Source organism: Giraffa tippelskirchi, chromosome 10 (genome assembly GCF_054371585.1).
Source record: "Giraffa tippelskirchi isolate mGirTip1 chromosome 10, T2T-mGirTip1v1.2.pri, whole genome shotgun sequence".
NCBI lineage: Eukaryota > Metazoa > Chordata > Mammalia > Artiodactyla > Giraffidae > Giraffa > Giraffa tippelskirchi.
The window spans coordinates 151,947,085-151,966,936 of NC_137284.1; positions in this window are offsets into that span (position 1 = coordinate 151,947,085).

Consider the following 19,852-nt stretch of genomic DNA (forward strand, 5'->3'; position numbering starts at 1 on the left):
ATCGTTTGCTCATTTCTACCCCAGCTTTTCCTGAAATACTCTTGTAATTGTAAGTATGAGTGATTAAGGAAGAGAAAATGTCAGCATTTCTTACACTCTAACAGTAAGGAGAAAGTGAATCTAAAGCAATGATGAGCTTAAATATCTTAATTTTCTGCATGAAGATTGGAAGAAATGGACCCTGATTTGAAGGAAAACAGGGACAACACAAACCAGATGAGGCCAAATGAAAAAAAATGAATGGTATGGAAAGAAAGAATTATTGGAATTTAAAGGAGAGAATTGTGGAGAAGGCAATGGCAACCCACTCCAGTACTCTTGCCTGGAAGATCCCATGGATGGAGGGGCCTGGTAGGCTACAGTCCATGGGGTCGCAAAGAGTCGGACACGACTGAGCGGCTTTACTTTCAAAGGAGAGAATGAGGGCCCTGCATATTCTGTGACTTAAGCTGAACCTTAATGAAAGGGTAACTTGGTTCAGTGGTTATCAAGCTGTGAGACAACCCTTTTGGGCTTCCTTGCCATGTTTTGGTCAATATGTAAATTTGTCTAGCAATAATTAAAGAGATGTATGGGTTTAATCATAACTGGAGGGCAAAAGTTAACAATCGAACAGATTGAAGCAAATTGTATAACAAAGGAGCTAGAAAGACACACACCACCCACTGACCACGGAGGGTGGGTGGTATGGAGGGAGAAGACCCAGAGAAGGTTACAAATATTTGTCGTCACAAAAAAAATTGCTGTTAATTCCCAAGATTCCTCCAGAAAAGGATATTCTGGTGGGGCCATTTGGAATATACAGGGCTTTTTCTCAGAACTGAGTAAGCACTGAAAGCAGTGAATTTCTCTCCTCCCATTATATCACCAGGCACCCAAGCAAGGGCAGATTTACAAATCCGTGGACAGATTTACAAACTCAGCGGCACTGTGCATGCATGCATGCGTTGTTTTTGAAGTTGTGTTTGACTTTTTTGCCCGTTTGGACTGTAGCCCTCCAGGCTCCTCTGTCCATGGGATTTTCCAGGCATTGCCATTTCCTTCTCCAGAGGATCTTTCTGACCCAAGGATTGAACCCACATCTCCTGTGTCTCCTGAACCGCAGGCAGAATTTTTCTACTGCTGAGCCACTGGGGAAGCCCCAGGGGCATTACTGTACTGTAAAAATGACAAATATCCTAGCTGACTTGCTAATGACTTTAATCTCTTTAAAATCATTTAAAGAGTGTCAGCCAATCATTATTTGAAACCATGTTATTCATGAATCTGCCTGCAGTGCAGGAGACCGGGGTTCGATCCCCAACAGGGAAGCCTGGCGTGCTGCAGTTCATGGGGTCGCAAAGAGTCAGACAGGACTTAGTGACTGAGCAACAACAACTTAATTCTATGAATAAGACTTACTTATGAATAACAGTTACTTATACATAGAATAAGCCTGCAGCACGCCAGGCTTCCCTGTCCATCACCAACACCCAGAGCTTGCTCAAACTCATGTCCATCGAGTCAGTGATGCCATCCAACCATCTCATCCTCTGTCATCCTCTTCTCCTCCTGCCTTCAATCTTTCCCAGCATCAGGATCTCTTCCAATTAGTCAGATCTTTGCATCAGGTGGTCAAAGTATTTAGTTGAATAGAAATAAGGATGAAGGCAACTCCAGGCAGAGGCAATGCCATGATTAAAGGCACAGAATTTTGTCAAAACTGTCGGACATGTAGACAGCAGACTCTGAGAGTTGAATTTTCACATTACCAGTAAGATCAAGGAGTTAGGAGATAAAGGAAAGATCCAAATTGATTATAAATATCCTACGTGTTAGTTAAGTTAGGAGAAACTTCTCAGCCAAAGATGATGGATGAGACCCCTATTTTACAAGAAGATTTTAACAAATAATAAAAACAAAAGATTATGAAAGTTTATTAAGTTGTGCACCTAATAAACTTATAAATCTATATACAAGGAATATAATAGAACTTTTTTCGTCACAAAGATAGAGTACTCATGGAGATTTTAGACTTCTAGTCAAAAGGTATATTGTAGCAAGAGCAAGGGCTTCCCTGGTGGCTCAGCAATACTTAGGGAATCTGCATGCCAGGGCAGGAGATGCAGGTTCGATCCCTGAGTCAGGAAGATCCCCTGGAGAAAGAAATGGCAACCCACTCCAGTATTCTGGCCTGGGAAAGTCCATGGACAGAGGAGCCTGGAGGGCCACAGTCCATGGGGTTGCAAAGAGTTGGACATGACTTAGTGATCAGACAACAAAAAGCAATCAAGAGCAAAGTGATGCCAAATAGGAACAGTTGATATCAATGGATTTTTAACTCATCTTAAGAAAACAGTGGGGAAGTTGAAGGGAACAGGGAAAAAATTTGGAAATAAGCTGAAGATCATAGGTACACAATTCCAAAATCAAATAGAACACAGCATTGATGTTCAATTGTAATGGCTATATATGTATATTACCTGGATAATAAGGAGTGTTAGTGATAAACCATCTATGCAACTGGGTTTCTTGGAAGGCGTTGAGTCTTTTCATCTGTCTTCCCTGACCAGCTGATTCTCATATTCCGTTAAGAAAGGATGAAGCCTTGCCTGACAGTGTTCATGGTGGATAGTAAAATAAAAACTTTACCTGGTTGGTGCTCCTTGATGATCTAGAGGGGTGGTGCCTTGCTGATTTTGTTTGCAGTGCCGGTTGTCTCACTATGTCCCACTATGCACTCGGTTCCCTGAACCCATGGTAAGCAAGGCACAAGCTAAGAGGCTGGAAGAAAATTCGAGGAGCTGGAGGAACTGCAGACGCGTTTATTCTTTTCTACTGGCGCAGCAGCTGTATCCGCAGACACGCTGTATTCTCTCCTCTCGTGGTTGACCCAATGGACATAGCCATGATGCAGCCACACGCAGCCGTAAGGCTTTTCAGGTGGAGCTCATATAGGCGCACCCCACAAAGTAGCCCGTGACCAAGCAAGTACCTCCTGACATGCATGCAGAGTGCTATAAATGATCTCAGCTGTTACATAACGGTGCAAAGTCATTGTTTACAGAACATGCGGCGAGAGGGCGTGAGAACGTGGGGCAAGAGAGCCTGACTGCGGCCGCCGTGTTAATTTTTCCGCAGGTGGGAGGGGGAGGGAGGCTTGTGGGAGATCCAGGAGGGAGGGGACATATGTATACCGATGGCTGATTCCTGTTGATGTGTGGCGAATCCATCACACTATTGTAATTATCCTTCAATTAAAAATAAAATAAATTTTAAAAAAGCTTTACCTAGGAATCTGGGAGTATTTGCCTTGTCCCCCTCCTCTCACTAACCCACCACATCCTAGTTACTTTGTTCTCATTTTTCATCTCAACTTGGAGTTCGTGTCCTCAAAGTGAGAAACCACAAGTCTTCCCTTGCTGTATAAGCTCTAACATTTCATTCTTACCTTTGTTTGATATATTACAACTGCAGTTACATTTGCGGTAACTATTTAACCAATGTCTTTTTATCACTTTAATCTAGGTGATCCTTGAGTGTAGGAAAATGATAGTTGTGGTTACCATCACACAGAAAATCTACTACTAGACATACAGTAATAGTGATAGTCACTCGGTCCTGTCCGACTCTTTGCAACCTATGGACTGTAGCCTGCCAGGTTCAGATGGTGAAGAATCTGCCTGCAGTGCAGGAGACCCAGGTTTAACCCCTGGGTGGGGAAAATGACCTGGAGAAGGGAATGGCTACCCACTACAGTATTCTTGCCTGGAGATTTCCATGGATAGGAGAGCCTGGCAGCGTACAGTCCATGGGTTGCAAAGTGTTGGACACGACTGAATGACTGGCACTATTAATATAGTATATACTCAATAAATATTTTTGAACAAAAAAAGAGTGAGGAACTAAAATTCCATGAGAAGTATCTGAATTGGTCTTTGCAAACTGTATAAAATTTTCAAATGATAAAGTAATTAAAATTAGAAATGTAAATCTCTCACCATCAGGATGAAAGTTGAGAGCATGATCAGAGATGTCTGATACGCAGATTATTATTATGATTATATTATTATGACTATGATTATTATATTTAAACTGTTTTTTAACTAGATGTGATTTTAGCCTTATAAATAAAAGTGATACTTCAAATTATGTATGTGGCTTCAAAATAAAACATTTACCATATATCCAGGAGTCTAAAGCTAGGAATGTAGAATGAGAAAAGTGTTAAGAGTGAAATTTGAAAAGTGAATGTCCAGGTTTATGGCAATGGAAAAGGAAAAGAACATTAGCGAAGGAAATGGAAAAGAAGTATTCATGCAGCTAAGAACAAGGGAAATGAGCATTATTGATCAGAGAGGAAAAATTCGAGAACAGATTGATTTCACAAAAAGGCAAAGAGAATAAGTGTTGTGTTTTTTTTTTTTGAGCCCCTGCTACATGCTGAGCACTTTCTTAGCACTTTCTGTATACCTATATTTCATAACTCACACAAGAACACTAAACTCCGTCACCATTTTGAATTTTCATCACATGAGGAAATCACTTCTCAGAAAATTTCAATAATGTGCCTGCTGCTGTAAAGCAAGTAGACTGTGAAATTTAAAGTCAAATTCAGGTTCAGCTGCGAGTTAATATCATGTTCATTCCACTATATCTTTGTAAAGATTTTTACAGTTTGATAAATTTTCAAAAATTTTGATAAAATTCATATCAACTCCTGTGTGTGTGTGTGTGTGTGTGTGTGTCCAAATCTTTGCAACCCCATGGCCTATACCTGCCAGGCTCTTCTGTCTATGAGATTTTCCAGGCAAGAATACTGGAGTGTGTTACCATTTCCTATCAGGGGATCTTCCCAACCCAGCGATTGAACCCAAGTCTCCTGTGTCTCCTGCACTGGCAGGCTGATTCTTTACCACTGTGCCACCTTGGAAGCCCGATTAATTCCTATAAGAACAATATTTCCAAAAAATGGTACAATGCTGCTATCCTTATGGGAATTCACAGAAAGAAACTTAAAAAGGGAAGGGTCTGGAACTAGTGACTTTTCTATTGAGAGAGTTCAGGCCTCACTGAACTCTCACTCTCAAATGAACAGCTTCACCCAGATCTCCTTGTAAATATACTGTTGAGCTTGACTCAGTCTGCCTCGTGAGCATGACACAGTATTTACAAAGAAAAAGGAAGCCCTAGCTGTTAAACGGCAATATCAGGATATAATTAAACCATATAAATTGCAATACTGTGAATTACCCGGCATTGTTGATTTGTGCTGCAGCGTTGCCTGGAGAATTTGGGCTAATAAGTAATATAATTAACAGTGTATACAAAAGAGATTTCTCCCCAAATTGAAGTGGGTCTCTTTGTGAATAAAGATATCCTAAGGGGCTTCCCGAAGGTTTGCCTTTGTGGCTCAGATAGTAAAGAATCCGCCTGCAATGCAGGAGACTTGGGTTCAGTCCCCAGGTTGGGAAGATCCCCTGGAGGAGGACATGGCCACCCACTCAGTGTTCTTGCCTGGAGAATCCCATGGACAGAGGAGCCTGGCGGGCTGCAGTCCATGGGGTCTCAGAGTCTGACGCGGCTGAGCAAATAAGCACAGCACAAGGGGCTTCCCTAGTAGCCCAGGGGTGTAGAATCTGCCTGCCAATGCAGGGGACAGGGGTTTGATCCCTAATCAGGAAGGAACCCACTTGCCACGGAGTAACTAAATCTGTGCAGGGACCACAACTACTGAGCCTGTGCTCTAGAGCCCAGGAGCTGGAACCTCTGAGCCCACGTGCCACACTCCTGAAGCCTGAGCCCCCTAGAGCTTGTGCTCTGCAGCAAGAGACGCCACCGCAGTGAGAAGCCTGCACACCGCCGCTGGGAAGCAGCCCCCACTTGCAGCAACTAGAGAAGAGCTCGTGCAGCAAAGACCCAGAACAGTTCAGGTCAGTTCAGTCGCTCAGTCATGCCCATCTCTTAGGGACCCCATGGGCTGCAGCATGCCAGGCCTCCCTGTCCATCACCAACTCCCAGAGCTTGCTCAAACTCATGTCCATCGAGTCAGTGATGCCATCCAACCATCTCATCCTCCTTCGTCCCCTTCTCCTCCCGCCTTCAACCTTTCCCAGCCTCAGGGGCTTCTCCAATGAGTCAGCTCTTGGCATCAGGTGGCCAAAGTATTGGAGTTTCAGCTTCATCATCAGTCCTTCCAATGAACACCCAGGACTGATTTCCTTTAGGATTGACTGGTTGGATCTCCTTGCAGTTCAGAAATAAATAAATAAAATTATTTCTCTAAAAAAAAGTGTCCTAAGAAAGAAGAAAGGATACTTTTGATGTTGTCTGACGGTTTCAGTCTTTTTCTGGAAAAGGTTGTTTTATCTGCCTTCTGTTTGCTGGAATCTGAATCATTAGTGAAGATTGGTACCAGGTAATAGCTTGATTCCTGTGAATCTGCTCTGGTGATTTAACCTGTTTAATCATTTCTATGATTTAATCATAGAAATCAGGAGGAACATGGATAGAGAGAGAATGTTGGTAAGAGAGGAGGTGCAGGAGAATCATCATAACAGTTCTGCTTTCCCATCATCACCTAGGTATACACAAGTGAAGAGTTCATGAAACAGTCCATCTTCTCAAAGGAAATTCATTTGGCTGACATTTCCTCTGTGTGCTTTTATCAAGCATGTACCATTTTATACTTGGCAGTACTAAAACCTATTATCTATGAGTATAAGCCTCTTAAATGGGACTAACTCACTTGATGAGCAACCAAGTTATTACCTTAAAATTAACTGTTGAAACCTGCATCTACAAAGCCTTTTGATGACTTCAGAAATAACTCGCTATCAATCTGTAATGCTGACACCAAAAATTTTTATAGATAATATCTTCATATAAGTTACATCGTCCTAATACATGTAGTTCTTGAAGGTATAAGTTTTAAAAGCTTCAGGATCAATTCTGAGTTTATATCTGAAGGAAATAAAAACATTAATTCAAAATGAGATATGTACCTCAACGTTCATAGCCACCTTTTCACACTAGCTGTATATGGAAGCAACCTAAATGTCCATCAACAGATGAGTGGTTAAGGAAGATGTGGTAGATAGATACACAGATAGATAAAAAGATGATGGAATATTAGTCATAAAAAGAATGGAAGTTTGTTATTTGCAACAATATGGATGCAAACGGAGAGTAACCTGCTTACTGAAGTAAGTCAGATGGAGACAGACAAACACTGTGTGTTTTAACTTATATGTGGACTCTTAAAAAATAAAAGAATGAATATAAGAAAACAGAGACAGACTCATTCATAGATATAGAGAACAGACTAGTGGTTTCCAGTGAGAAGAGGGTGGGGCGGGGCAAGATAGGGGAAGGACATTGAGGTACAAATTCTCAGGTATAAAATAAATAAGATACAAAGATGTAATGCAAAGCATGGGATGTATAACCAGTATTTCATAATAACTTTGAACGTGTTAGTTGCTCAGTCATGTCTGACTCTTTGTGACCTCATGGACTGTAGCCCACCAATCTCCTCTGCCCATGGGATTTTCCAGGCAAGGATACTAGAGTGGGTTGCCTTTCCCTTCTCCAGGGAATCTTCCTGACTCAGGGATCATACCCAGGTCTCCTGCATTATAGGCAGATTCTTTACCATCTGAGACACCAGGGAAACCCATAATAACTTTAATAGAGTATAATCTATAAACATATCAAGTCACTGTGTTGTACACTTGAAACTAAAGTAACTTTGTAAATATATTTAAAACAAAAAAGTCTTTAAAAGTTTTCCCTGATGATTAAAGAACTAACCTTTCTATGGGAACAAAATTGCATTCAAGCAGCGCAAAACACACGGGTTTCCACATATCCTACAGAGTAAACACACAAACAAATGACAGGGACATGGCCAGTTCTGGCCACAGCAATGTATTCTTTGCCTTTAAATGGTTCATAGAAAAGCGAACTCAATTTACTCACTGCTAAATAATCTCATCCTTATTGTTTAGAATCATTCACCAGTTTTAAATTAAAAAATCTTTATATGGCTATTCCTTTCTCCCCACCATGCCCAGCTGTGCCTGATGCATAAATGTTGTCATTGAAACACACCTCAATGGCAAGACATTGTTCACAACTGAGAGCACCTGCCTTTGTAGTATTATTTGAAGTTTCTATTTAAAACAACAGTTATTTTCTGTAATACGTTCATACAAGAATGTTTCTCCTGATGGGCGACTAAATGGACAATCTTCTGTTTCCCTACTTGAACTGCTACTGAGGAGGACTCTAGGATCCTCACAAGTGAATTTAGCACATGGCACACAGTCTATATTTCATAGAAGATTATCCTGAATGGCTCCTCTACATTCAGTGAAAAATTCACCCAGAAACTTCTCAAGCTAGCAGTAGTAAACACAGGGAAATATTTTCTGTATATCCGGTAGTGATTTTAATTCCATTGGTCCTCTTCAATATTTATTATGGCTGATTATTCTATGATGCTTTAACTTCTAACTACAAAAGATCTTAGATATATATCTTTGTTATTAAATTTTAAAATAAGATTAAAGTGCAGATAAACACACTATTTCTAATGAAGATCGCATAAGATGGATTCATACTAGTTCAGGACATCTTTCCTTGTAAACGTGCATCAAGAGGTTTAAAGTATTCCAATTTGTGTTTTTATAGGAAATGTAAGAGACTTTGGCCTGTGATCGCTTATCCTCCGGTCAGTTGTCATTTTGGGCACTGAGTGTATAGTTCATCCTATCAGCTAGATCTTCATTACAAGGCAGCTAAAACTTTTATGAGCCTAAGATGGAATTCTGCTTGTATAACATTCGTGATCACAGCGGAGTGCCTACACATATCCCTGGACTCATTACTCTGATGATTTGAGAAGTTTGAGGGACTAGAGTTTAACTTCTCATCTACGGCAAGAATTCTTTTCCTAATAACACCAACAAATGTCACTCAGCTTCTAATTTGATACTTTTATATCAGAAAACCCACGAAGTCCCAAAGAAATGTATTATTGTGTGGCACAATTTAAAGAGCCCTGGCTCTTGTTAGTGCTAAGGAACTTGTATGCTAGTAATTCTGCAATTTGAATAGCTCTTTGTTATTGAGTAAGAACACCTGACTCTAACTCCCTCATTCAAGACAGACTCACCAGGTACCAACTGCCTCCCTCCCTTTCTCTTTCCTTCCCTATATAAGTGCTCAGTCGCTTCAGTGGTGTCCTACTCTTTGAGATCTTATGGACTGTATAGCCTGCCAGGCTCCTCTGTTCATGGAATTCTCCAGGCAAGAATACTGGAGTGGGTTGCCATTTCCTCCTTCAGGGGATCTTCCCAACCCAGGGATCGAACACCTGTCTCTTACATCTCCTGCATTAACAGGTGGGTTATTTACCACATGGGCTTCCCTTGTGGCTCAGCTGGTAAAGAATCCGCCTGCAATGAGGGAGAACTGGGTTTGATCCCTAGGTTGGGAAGATCCCCTAGAGAAAGGGAAGGGTTACCCACTCCAGTATTCTAGCCTGGAGAATTCCATGGACTGTATAGTCCATGAGGTCGCAAAGAGTCCGGCAGGACTGAGCCACTTTCACTTTCACTTTCACTCTCTTTACCACTAGCGCCACCTGGGGAGCCCATCTTTCTCTCCCTCTGTTACGGTACCTACTAAAACCTTATTTAATACAGACTCATCCTGTTCTCTCTGCTCATAGCGACCCAATTCATATGCTCTGAAAACAATTAAACTGGTTTCTAAGTTTATGTTAATATGATGCTTTAAACACCAGCAGTTGGTGGCTTCACATATCTTTAGAAAGCCATGCATTTCAATCTTGCTGATGTCTTCATTTTAACAGTAAAATAGGTCGATTAAATATTTATATTATTATTTTAGTGAAGAACACTGCAATTTTAGAACAAAGCTTATGGATGGGATGAATGATTTGATTCTCTATAACGTTTGGGGTATGTGTGAGAAGTCTATTGGTCTATGAATAAGCTAATATTACCTTTAGGCTTCCCAGGTGGCGCTAGTGGTAAAGAACCTGCCTGTCAATGCAGGAGACATAAGAGATGTGAGTTCTGTCCCTGGGTCAGAAAGATCCCCTGGAAGAAGTCATGGCAACCCACTCCAATATTCTTGCCTGGAGAATCCCATGGACAGAGAAGCCTGGAGGGCTACTACAGTCGATAGGATTGCAAAGAGTTGGACACAACTAAAGTGACTTAGTACAAACACACATTCATGAAAATATTGAAATAGTAACAGTTAACAAATTATTTATTTATTGAGTACCCACTATATTTAAGGCATTTTTTTTTAAGATGGGAGGGATAAGAAAGTGCTCAAGAAAGCCGATGATCTCAGTTCAGTTCAGTTCAGTCGCTCAGTCATGTCCGACTCTTTGCAACCCCATGGACTGCAGCACGCCAGGCCTCCCTGTCCATCACCAACTCCCGGAGTTTACTCAAACTCATGTCCATTGAGTCAGTGATGCTATCCAACCATCTCATCCTCTGTTGTCCCTTTCTCCTCCCGCCTTCATTCTTTCCCAGCATTAGGGTCTTTTCAAATGAATCTGTTCTTCACATCAGGTGGCCAAAGTATTGGAGTTTCAGCTTCAGCATCAGTCCTTCCAATGAATATTCAGGACAGATTTCCTTTAGGAAGGACTGGTTGGATCTCTTTGCTGTCCAAGGGACTCTCAAGAGTCTTCTCCAACACCACAGTTCAAAAGCATCAATTCTTGATCGCTCAGTTTTCTTTATAGTACAACTCTCACATCCACACAAGACTACTGGAAAAACCATAGCCTTGACTAGACGGACCTTTGTTGGCAAAGTAATGTCTCTGTTTTTTAATATGCTATCTAGATTGGTTATAACTTTTCTTCCAAGGAGTAAGCATCTTTTAATTTCATGGCTGCAGTCACCATCTGCAGTGATTTTGAAGCCCAAGAAAATGAAGTCTGTCACTGTTTCCACTGTTTCCCCATCTATTTGCCATGAAGTGATGGGACCAGATGCCATGATCTTAGTTTTCTGAATGTTGCTCTTTAAGCCAACCTTTTCACTCTCTTCTTTCACTTTCATCAAGAGGTCTATCAGGGTTGGTAAAATTGAACAAGCAGTTAAATTTGAACATTACAGCAAATGAGTGAGAGAGAGGTGAGAAGTACTATGGAAAGATGTGGCAGGGTCATCCAACCAGAGTTTATGGAATACAGTGGGCTCTTCCAAGTGATATATTGAATCAATGAAACATAAAGGAATGATGTATTGACAAATTGAATATAAAGAGAAAACATGTTTTTTGTAGGAGAAGAAAAAAAACAACAACATCTGTATGAAGATTGGTGATACTGTATCTTGTTAGGTAAAAGCAATTAAACTCCTTAAGATTGGCGCATGGCAGAGAATGCTGGAAACACATTGATGGGACAGGAAGGGTCCAGGTCAGAAGGACTTATAAACCAAGGCAGATAATGCAGACTTTATGGTTTATGATAGCATACTCCATGTCCTCAACATATTGGGGATTGCTACCACTAAATCTTTAGTAAAATTGTATTGGAATTCCCAGGTGGTGCAGTGATAAAGAATCTTCCTACCAATGCAGGAGACGTAAAATGCAGGTTCGATCTCTGGGTCAGGAAGATCCCCTCGAAATGGCAACCCACTCCCATATTCTTGACTGGAAAATTCCATGGACAAAGAGAAACCTGGGCTACAGTCCGTGGGGTTGCAAAGAGTTGAACACAACTTAGTATAGCACACAAATTCACATGTAAAATTTTTTTAAAATTTATCCCTTTCTAATTTAAATTTTATTAAATTGTGAATAGAATAAATATTGTGTGATAATGTCATTGATCACATACATCTTGCTGTGCTCACGTTTTTTCCATTAGCTATTGCATTGTTCATCATTTCCTCATTTATTTTAAAGAGAGCATTAGACATTAAGGGATATCAATTATTCTTAAAAGATTTTTTCCTCAGTGATTTCTTTTCATATTTTGTTAATTTTTTTAAAAATTATGAGTAGAAAGTGTATAATTACTTAAATAGATGGCTTAATAGATTTTTAATATGCATATAGCCTATCATGTATGAATAATAAAAACCTGTTTATATAATTATGCACATGATAATATCATACATTTATATTCACCTTAGCTAATATGTGGAGAATTAAGTGGGGGAGAGCAAAATTTAGAGCAGAAAAGCTTGAGGATTTGTTGTGGTCGTATGTAGATTCAAGGATTATCTATAACAGGAAGACGTGGAATCATTATTAAGATAAACTAAAACTAGGATCTTTGCTAAGCTGTGTTTTAGTGAGAAAGCGTGTGAGTAACAACTAGCTGTCTTTCAGTGGTGTATTTATCAAATGTCAGTGATGGCAATAGCCTCATAAGAAATAAAACAAAAATTGGTGAGTCACTATGTGAAAACAACTGTGCATATTCATGCATCTATTTGGCACAACAATTCTATAGGATTAGACTATATACCATTATTTATCAATGGATAATCTGAAGCTTACAAATGCTAAATAATTTCTACAAAGTCACTGAGGCCAGGACATAATAGAAGTTTGAAAGTGTGTTAGTTGCTCAGTTGTGTCTGACTCTTTGTGACCCTGTGGAATGTAGCCTGCGTCTGTCCTTGGAATTCTCCAGGCAATACTAGAGTGAATAGCCATTCCCTTCTCCAGAGTATTTTCCCAATCCAGGGACTGAACCCGGGTCTCCTGCATTGCCAATAGATTCTTTACCATCTGAGCCACCAGCGGACCCCAACAAAGGTTTACTTGGTTCCTCTTCCCAAACTGATTCTAACATAAAGAGGGAAAATGAAAGAAGAAAAAAACATTGGGGAGGATTGGAAGTGTAAACAAGAGAGCTGACAAAGTGCTTTGATCATTTTTGAATTATCAATCGTTGGAAAAATTAAGATTTAGACATCAAAGAGGGAGAGCTAAATTGTCAAAACCATTATCTAAACCCAAATTTTCAAGAAGAAATTCTTAGGGGATCAGAAAATTAAAGCATTAGCAAGCAGTGCAGGGAATTGGTGCCATGGGCCTTCTAATCCTGAAACCCAGTGGAAACCCGCCTTCCCAGGGACAGACCTCTCTGTGTCCTCCACCTCTTGTTTATATTATTAGGAAAGCTTTAGCCTCCTAGGGCTTCCCTGACTTCCAAAGAGCAAACTTAATCAGAGAATTGCAGACACAAAGGAATACAGTCAGACAAAATAATAATAATTTTGCTACAAGTAAAGTCAAGGGCCTTTAGTTCTTCTTCAAGGGATACAGGTAATATTCTGAGCCATATCCTTGAATTGTTTTGCAGACATTAAAACCCCACCAGATGAAAGAAGTTAACTGCCTGCTGATCACCAGCTCTTAGTCCTCAGACTCTCTAAAGTCAGAAAACTGATAATTGACATTCCCCAAACATTACCCTGCTACCTCACCACCAACCAATCACAACCAATCACAACCTTGCAACCCGCATTCCTCATGTTGACTCTGAAAGCCCTTCCTTGAAAGTCATAGGGGAATTTGGTAATTTTGAGCATGAGCTGCCCATTCTCTTTGCTTGGCACCACACTGGCCGCCTTGCAATAAAAGCTGTAATTTTCTTCACCACAACCTCGTGTCCGTAGCTCAGATTCCCTGCATTTTGGGTGAGTAGATCCAAGTTTGGTTTGGTAACAATTCCTGTTAAGGTGTAAAACAAAACAAAACCATACACAAAGGGAATAATATAAATCTACAATGATATAATAAGACTTGATTATTTGAGAAATTAAATGTGTGGTCAAAACCAACTTAAGAATCCAAAAGAGCAGTGCAGGTTCGATGTTTTGTAAAATCTTTCATGGGCATAAACATGCTCACTTATCTAAAAATACCCCACTTGCCAACTTAAAATATTCTCTACCAGAATCATTTCTTTGAGGTATAGCACAACTAACTTACAAATAAGTCATCTTGGAGAAATAGTGTATTAACCTACTCCTTTCCACTGGCACAGTTTAGTTTATCAAACTAGCAGGAAGTCACCCAACCAGAACAAACTTAGACAGTGTGTTAAAAAGCAGAGACATCATTTTGCTGACAAAAGTCCATACATTCAAAGCTATGGTTTTTCCAGTAGTCATGTACAGATGTGAGATTTGGAGCATAAAGAAGGCTGAGCACTGAAGAACTGACGCTTTCAAATTGTGGTGTTGGAGAAGACTCTGGAGAGTCTCTTGGACAGCAAGGAGATCAAACCAGTCGATCCTAAATGAAATCAACCCTGAATATTCATTGGAGGGACTGGTGCTGCAGCTGAAGCCCCAATAGTTTGGCCCCCTGATGTGAAGAGCTAACTCTTTGGAAATGAGCCTGATGCTGGAAAAGATTGAGGGCAGGAGGAGAAGAGAATGACAGAGGATTCGATGGTTGGGTGACATCACTGACTCAATGGACATGAGTTTGAGCAAACTCTGGGAGATGGTGAAGGACATTGAAGCCTGGCGTGCTTCAGTCCATGGAGTCACAAAGAGTCAGACATGACTTAGCAACTGAACAGCAACAGCTCAACCAGAACAAAACTCCGTAAGTATTTGGATCTTAGAGTAGACAACATGTAACTCAAGGAAGAAAAGAAAAGCAATTCCCTGAGAAACACATTCAAGTTTTTATGGGAAAAGTATTCAGGAAGAATTATGACCTGAATGTCCTTAAATCTGTGTCTCAAGAACCAGTTCCTTGCTTATAGTCTTTAATAATTTCTCAGGAATGTGCCAGCTATTTATAAAACATGACAGTCAACTGAACAGGTCAGGACATTTTCCCTATATATTTTTCTTGGTAATTAAGAGAGTGATTCTTCCTTAACAAAGGTCCTGGCTCATATATAGTTTATTACATTTCATATTGCAAACTGTCAATTAATTGATAATTAACTGAATAAAATTGCTGAGCTATAGAACAAGTAAGGAAGAAAGAAAACTTCCAAACAAGCAAGAAACTGGAGATCACTCTCTGATTCAAATTCATATTCTATTTGTTCCAAACTATTAAGATATTTATAGGCTGTACAGAAAAAGAAAGGCTTTTCAAGTTAATTAGAGATATTCAGTATATGGCCCTATAGAATTCTCAGATATGATATATTCTAGTTCACAGTTTTATCACTGTATTACCAAAGAACAAATATGTACTAATTCTTACATAGTCTTCAAATTAACATACTGGCTCAGGGCCTGTAATTAATAAGACTGGATCTGAAAACCCATGCCATGGATAATTAATATTGAAAAGTACGATCCACTGAATTAATAATGCATTTATGTCAGCCACTAGTAATCATTTATACCAGCTGTAGCTTCTCTGGTTTGTTTCAGAGAAATGTTTCAAGCTTCTAAAGGATTTTGCTAGAACTTTAAAAAAAGAATGGTACCTATTTAAATAAATACAGGCCAACCTCATAGCTCTAAATAACCTATAAGCAAGTTTATATTTGTTCTTTATAAAATAATCTAGATTTCATGAAAATAATGCTATACAAGAACACAATCACATATATATAAAAGTCACTGTTTATTCTGAATGGGAGAACTTTGCACTGGCTTCATAATAATAGATCTTCAAGTAACAAGATGAAGCTCCTTAGAAGAATAATTGAACACAAAAATTTATCCATAATTTCAACTAAAATGTATGCTGTTAAAACATATATGTGACATATCTATAAAGTTAAAATAAACTTTGAAAGGAGTTTTTAAAATCACTGTTGCTTCTACTTCTGAAACATGTTTACTTTTCCAAATCGACTTTCAGATCTAGTCCATAGTCATGCATGATGTTATTATCATACATATACCAGTAAGAAATGGTGATTTCTTATGGCTTAAGCCACATTTTCAGCCATTTAAAATTAACATATTTTCTTATTTGTTCAAATTTACTTGTGTAACAGCATATTTTTCAAAATCACAGCTTAACCATGGAAGAAAATTGTCTCAAAAAGTAATTTGGTAAGTAAATGCTGAAATGTGAACTCCAGAAGTCTTAAAAAGTGAAATCAACTTCAAAAATTTCCGAACTTTGTGTGACTGAGAAAACTCAAAAATATGCAGAAAAAAATATTGTATTATTACTGACTTCTTTGGTACATTATGTCCTCATGTTCTACAGTTTTTTTTCTTATCTGCAATATAGCCAAAATTTCTTCGGGGTTTAGTTTCCTTTTTTGTTTTTAATTATTCTTCCACTTTATTGCCAAAAATATTGACTACATCTACTAGGTGAAAATGAATTTCTCTCTCTGATCCAGGAAGCATGTAAAATATTATTTAATATTGATTATTTAATTCTGATTTTAGTTCCTATTCTATAGCAATTTTTGTATATGGATCTCAATATTCAGTGTGATCAATAAAATCATCCATCATTTAAGAGGGTACATTAAGCATTAGCCTTTCATAAGTCTTTTTTCTGATACAAATTTAATGAAAGCTAGTCCCTGTTTATATAAAACGAGTACCTAATTACACAGCAAAATCTGAAACAAATGATATTCTTGGATTAATTTGGTTATATTCATTAAAAAATAACTTCAGCAATGATTTGTACTTTACCATTTTGTGGTACATAATTACTCAGGGAAAAAAGTTATATCTGTACAGTTTTGACATCTAAGAAAATTTATTTTCAGTACTTTAGTCATATTGTAGCATCATTTTTAAAGGAGTTTCATGTATGATGAGCTTAGTAAAATATGCTTTTATATAGTTTATTTTAAGGATGTTATGCACTTCCAATGTCACAGTTCAGTTCAGTTGCTCAGTCGTGTCCGACTCTTTGTGACCCCATGAATCGCAGCACGCCAGGCCTCCCTGTCCATCACCAACTCTCAGAGTTTACCCAAACCCATGTCCATCGAGTCGGTGATGCCATCCAACCATCTCATCCTCTGTCGTCCCCTTCTCCTCCTGCCCCCAACCCCTCCCAGCATTAGGGTCTTTTCCAATGAGTCAACTCTTAGCATGAGGTGGCCAAAGTATTGGAGTTTCAGCTTCAACATCAGTCCTTCCAATGAACACCCAGGATTGATCTCCTTTAGGTTGGACTGGTCCAATGCCACAACGTACTCCTAAGAAATATTACTTGCTTATGTACATATATAAGAAACCCACTTTGAGTTAGCTAAAGCAAAATTAGAGAAATATGCTATTGGAATATATTGAGTACTCATGAAATCAATGGGAAAAGGGACTATACAAGCTTCAGGAAGCCTGGAAATAAGGCTGTAAAAGTTTTCTTTTTGGACTTCTGTCTCACCTTCACTTTTTTCTCCTAGCATACTGGTTTTTGCTTCTTATCTTTGCACATGGATCAACCATCACAGTTCGAAAATCATCCCACATAATTTCACATTGTACTGACTATGTGTGTATATGGGTGCTTTTCTTAAAAGCCAAAGTTTTTTATTACACCCATCAGCATTTTGTTTGGATTGCATTTTGCTGGGACCTGATGGCTATGCATCTAGATAATAGCAGATGCATGTAATTTGTCATGGAGATCACATGACAGGATACTCTTAGGGAGAAACGGAGAGAAGCAAATGTTTAAATAGAGCCTAGGAAATAAAGTAGATAGAGATGGATCAGATATGTAAGTTGAAGTTTTTTATTTTTAATTCTGAACATATATACCAGATAATGTTTTTTTGTAATAATCACAAATTTTTCAATAAAAATACAAAGTTCAATAAGCCATTATATTTGTATGGATATTTGAACAACATATTTTTTAGAAAATTATTTTAATAATAATTTGTGATCTTTTTCAAAAGTGAAATGTTATTAAAGTATGAAAATATCACTGAAAAAACTTTAAAATCAAAACATGACATGTTGTTTAAGTAGCGTTCATTAAGCAAACTGTTGCTAAGTCCAGGAAGGCAAATCCAAATAAATCTCAAGCATTTTAAAATTTATAATCATTCAGCACATTTATATTAGACAATGAATTTCATGATGACTTTATTGCCTATAATTTATTTGTCTCTAGAATGTGTTTTTAGATGTGTGTTTACTCTCTAATAAATATTATGTATAAAATAATAAAGTTTTTACAGTATATATTATTAAAACATAAAGTTTATTTTCAATAGCATATTCAGTGTTATTAGATTATAACTTCTTGACAAACTTAGAGAATTAGTTTATCATACACAATAATGAAAACATTTTCTGTGTTTTTCAGAGATAATGTTAAATTATATATTTCTTCAAATATGTTCAGTTACTATTTAAATTAGACTTTCTTCATATTGCTTTTGATATATTTAGAGAAGCCTTAAATGACTATAAAGGGATGTGGTGGGGAATATTGGGAAAATGAATATGTCTAAATGAGGCCTAAGGGCAGTCTTTAATTATCCAGTGGTTTGATGACAAATCTCTCTGCTCAGTTGAGATGAAAATATCACAAAAACTGTGTACATTGCAAGATAAGTAATTAAAAAATACAGGTTTGGAAGTTTTTTAAATGTATTTTCGTTGAAAATTTGGTAAACAAATTACAATGGTTGGGACTTCCTTGGTGGTACAGTGGCTAAGACTATGGGCTCCTAATCCAGGGGTGTCTGTGTTCCATCCCTGGTCAGGGAACTGTTAATAGATCCCACATGCCACAACTGAGAGTTCACATACAGCAAATAAGACCCAGCGCAGCCAAATAAATAAATGAATAAATATTTTTTAAAAAATCACAATGATAATAAACCTGCCTCTTAGTATTTCATCTGAGCCATCTTCCATCACAGGAGCAAAAATGAGTCATGCAACTATTGCTTCAGGACTTATTCTGTACCAAGCAAAGTACTAAATGCAAGTATTATCTCATTTCAAACCCCATCATATGTATTGTACACAATCCTATGTATTAGTCATTATTATCTCCCCTTTCGTCACCTGTGTTTTAATAGAGGAGGAAACAGAGGTTCAGAGAGATTAAGGATCTTGTACAAAATCACTCAGCTAATAAATAATGGCACAAAGATTCTAACTGATCAACTTTACCACACTGGTCTAAACCTCCTGTACACGCATGCTAAGTCGCTTCAGTCATGGCCGCCTCTTTGCGACCCCACTGACTGTAGCCCACCAGGCTCCTCTGTCCATGGGATTCTCCAGGCAAGAAACTGAGTTGCCATGCCCTTCTCCAGGGGATCTTCCCAACCCAGGGACTGAACCCAGGTCTTCTGCTTTGCAGGCAGATTCTTTACTACTGAGCCACCCAGGAAGCCTCCTACCGTGGAGAAAATCTATCATTAAAAGAGCATGCGTCTTGACTTGCTGGAACGGCAAGACAGATGAAGCTGCGATGTGAAAGAATATTCTAATTGTTGTCAGAGGTGTCATGGTTGAAAAATAATTTAGGGGACTAAGGCGTTTTCTTTATTCTTAAGTAAATATTCTTAAGGGCAATAATATGAGATTATGAGCTATTAATAAATTAATATAATTATCACATGACTTTCGAACTGAAGGAATCCATCACTATCCTCGTAAAGTGAAAATGTTATCAGAGAAGAAAAGGCCAGTAAATAAGAGCCAATTACAAGGAAGAATTGACATTTAGAAGAACTGATTTAAGACTAAAAATTATTTTTATCTATTCATGGTTCATAAAATTTATGCAGACATAAATTTACGTTAATAATTGACTTTCATAAGATTGTGGCTATTTTTCTACCTTGATTTTCCAAATGATCTTTCTTTCATGTTTTGACTTTTATGTAATGTTTGATAGAAATTAAAGTTTGTATCAGAAA